The following is a 4,114-nucleotide window of genomic DNA, read 5'->3' as shown; positions in this document are numbered from 1 at the left end:
TTGTCCCCTTGGCAGTTCGGGCGGCAGTCCCTGCCTATGCCCCCCCACTCCTGGAGGAATCAGCTTCGGAGAGGACTCCTACCCCCTACGCCCCCTCCCTCGCCTGCACCGTTCCCCTGGCAACGACCGCTTCTGCTGCTCCTCTTAAAGACAAAGCAAAACACCAAAGTACGGGGAGCTCAGTTACAGAACAGCCCTCTCCCAACGCCCCCCAAGACAGGAAAGAAGTATCGTAAGAGAAAAAGGACACAAGAATTGGGATGGGGAGGAATACTTCCACTCCAAACAGACCGAACTGACCACTGTACTCGCCACCAAGAAGATCACATACCCCTGCTGTGGGCAGCAGCCCCATCATAGGCACGGGGGGTAGAGGTATCAGCCGTATCGGGCCTCTGTTATTCCTTTATCTGTCACTCCTCTTTTGTCTCTTCCCTCTGGGGATACCAACACAGCCATGCCATGGGTGTTACTGAAAGCTGTATATGGAAAAACACTGAGGTTCCTTTTTCATTGCGCATACCCATGTCAACAGTTATAACCCGCCCACATTAGGAACAAGTGGTATCACATTAGGAAGTAAATGTCCAAAAGGGGAAAGATGGATTTGTTTCACATATATTGTTGGGAATAAAGTCTCAGGCTTAGTAAAAGAACCAAACTGGTCAGGCATTGGAATTCCTAGCTAGCCAACAAAGCCAAACAAGAGCGGCGGTGTATCAGAATAGGTTGGCTTTAGACTATCTATTGGCTGAAGAAGGAGGAGTTTGTGGAAAATTTAATACATCAAATTGTTGTTTGAAGATAGAGGACCATGGGGATGCCATCCTAGATATAGCCAAAAATATCAGAAAAATAGCCCATGTACCAGTCCAAAAGTGGGAATCCGCACTAAAACTTACCTGGTGGGATAATGTATTGGGAATAGAAGTGTGGAAGAAGCTAGGCTTCTTCCTTTTATGTGCCACCGCAGGCTTGATATTTCTCCCTTGCCTGATCCCCTGTTTCATTTGATTAATATCTACTGTGGTCCAAGGCATGCAAATAGTACCAATGCCTGTGGAACCAAAATTGGCTACATCTGGAACGGCACCAAAGATCAGGGTGTTAAAGAAGCAAAATTACATCAAAGACCCCTTTGAAGAAGCAAGATTGATTTGTGAAAAAAATGAGCAAATATTAAAGGCTAGAAAACAAGGGATACTGCTCAAGCCAAATGATCTGTAAAAAAAGGAAAAGGGAGGTATTGTTATGAATGTATTGTGATGTTGGCTTTTCGCATGTTACATAATTGTTATGAATATATTGTGATGTTGGCTTTTTGCATGTTACTTAATGTTGGAGAAACTTTGCCTAGGTTCTATGATGTAATGCATGGTATAGAATGTCTATTGTTCATGTAGTCGGTTTGGAGAAGGTGGGCAGAGAGAGAGAGACTTCACATTCCTGGAGTATCTTATCAGAGAAAAAGAAGACCCGAAACCAGAGAGAAGAATTGATGGAGGGAGCAGAGACGGAATGGAGCCAAGGAGGAAGATACGGCTGATGGGATGATACACAGAAACTCCAAAGAATTTATGAATCATGCATGATGGTGATGAATATGCAATAAGAGATGTACGTTTAAAGACGATCTTTTGGATGTAGAGGTGTGCCTTTGGCTCTGCCAAAGCACCCAGTCATAATATCCTTTTTGCTATTGTCTCCTAATTGTCCCTTTTATTAAAATTTTCTTAAAATTTTATAAAGAGTGAACCTCATTTTTCACAAGAGGGATGTGTCTTTACTGTGGGCCTGTTTGTAGATAAAGCCAGATACTGATAGGTGAAAAAAGCAATGTGAGAAACCATAAATTCCAGAGGAATTCCACCAATTGACACTGTTGCTCAGTGTGCTAAATTCTTGGATTTAGAGGAAAAAGAACAGAGATACAAAGAAAAAAGCGGTGGGGGGTGGGGGGTGTGCACATTAGAAGGGGGTCTGTATTAGGCAATTCAGGAAGTCTGTACTTCTCAAATACCTCAGCCAATGGGGAAAGAGAGAGGGAAATGTGGCTGGGAAATTAGGATAAAAAGGAGGCTGCGTCCTCCATCATTTTGAGAGGCCCTATGGAAAATGCCCCATTGGTCTCTCCCTTTATTCATGAATAAAGCTATGGGACTCCTCTGTTTCCCTTTTGGACATAAACCTCTGGCACTGTGGATTAATTTTCCTAACAAACCTGAGTATATATAATCTTCAGGCCTGGGGACTTCAGGTACCACCACTCGATGGATTTGGAGGAGGACCAGAACTTCAACAGGACTGGTACCATCCTGACCAACAGGGTGCCAGGTTTTATTCAGTCTTCGTCGGTTAAAACCAGTTTTCTCTGTATCATTGTATTATAATCTCTTTAATAAATTGTAACTCTGACCTGTAATCTCTCTTAAGGTTGTTGAGTGGGGTTCATTTCTTCCACCAGTTTACTTTCAAACCAGCACAGCCATGCAGCAATAAAACATAGCAGACTGACAACATTTGGCACCACTTTTGTGAATCCAAATAAGTAAGCCCATCAGTTTAGAACAGACAAAGCTCAGTGTGCTGGCCCCACATCCAGTCATGGGTAGTGAATCGTGCCACAGCCGGGCCAGGAGACACTTCAGAGACAGGCAAAGCTGTGAAATCTAGTGGGCCTATCTATTAAAGGGTTTGATGTCCTTTTGGTCCTCTGTATAAAAGTTCGGAGCAAGCCTTGTAGTTGAGAAACAACAGTAATGTGGGGAAATACTGGTCCTATGGCACAGCGGCCTTGCCACCCCAAGGGTAAAACTTTATAGGCATTGTAACCACTTATCCAGTACCAACCCTGCCCTGTGGGCACCAGCTGAGGAAGACCTCTCCTCTTCCTCGGGGGTCTTTTCTGAGGAAGGCCAGTAGTCATCCTCTCATGAACTTTTCACCTTTCTCCCTGGGCATGCGTAGTCCTCTGAGGAATGATTCAGCGGTCTCGGAGATGATCCTTGTCCCCTCTATCTTGACAAGATTAGGGTGAATTCGGCTTCTCAGGCTTTGTAATTAACATCTTCTGTCTGAACTAACATTTGCTGTCTCCTAATAGTTAACTTGTGTTTACATAAGTTATTGACTGCCCCTTCTTCAATCCCCCCTTTTCTTTGGTTATTTGTAATTCTTTACAAATCTCACATGTCTTTAAAGTAAGTACCCTTCTCTATCTTATTTCTAAGTTTGTGCTTGTGCCACTGAGCATAAGCATCGTGATTGCAAGTACATGATATCATACAACAGTAACTACTAATACAAACACTAAGTAACAATGCAATAACACAAATAGCTATTACAAACAATTGTTTAAGCCAGGATAAGTTGGGTAACCATGCTGTAAGTTTGCCCTACACCTCTTTAAACCCCCAAGAAGTGTCATCCAAGGTGATCTGATGTAGTGTCCATGTTTTTTCCAGAATTGTCTGCAAATCTCTTTCTATTCGTTTGTCTAAATCAACATAACTACAACAGCTTGTATTTATAACTGTACATACTCCTCCTTCCTTGGCATACAGTAAATCTAATGCAAGTCTATTCTGTAAGGCTAACTGTGAGATGTTCTTAATCTCGATTTGCTGTGTTCTTATGGCATCTGCACTGGCATTCATTATGGTTTCTACAGTAGCAGAAAGGTTCACTATTGCTTTCTCTAGTTCACTTACCCAGTATAAACCATCGGGCAAAGCTGTGAAATCTAGTGGGCCTATCTATTAAAGGGTTTGATGTCCTTTTGGTCCTCTGTATAAAAGTTCGGAGCAAGCCTTGTAGTTGAGAAACAACAGTAATGTGGGGAAATACTGGTCCTATGGCACAGCGGCCTTGCCACCCCAAGGGTAAAACTTTATAGGCATTGTAACCACTTATCCAGTACCAACCCTGCCCTGTGGGCACCAGCCAACCCTTGGGCTTTGGTCCTTGTCTTGTTTGATTCTTATTCCACATGTTAGCCCCCCCATAGGTCCAGAATTCTGAGCAGTTGGGGTAGCTGCCTATAAATGCTAAGTTCCCGCATTTGGAGTCTGTCTTATTCCTCCTGAGTTTTTAGGTACAGATTCTTCCCAGCACC

Source organism: Corvus brachyrhynchos, unplaced genomic scaffold (assembly GCF_000691975.1).
Source record: "Corvus brachyrhynchos isolate BGI_N302 unplaced genomic scaffold, ASM69197v1 scaffold1560, whole genome shotgun sequence".
Taxonomy (NCBI): Eukaryota; Metazoa; Chordata; class Aves; order Passeriformes; family Corvidae; genus Corvus; species Corvus brachyrhynchos.
Note: the sequence above shows the minus strand (reverse complement) of the source record.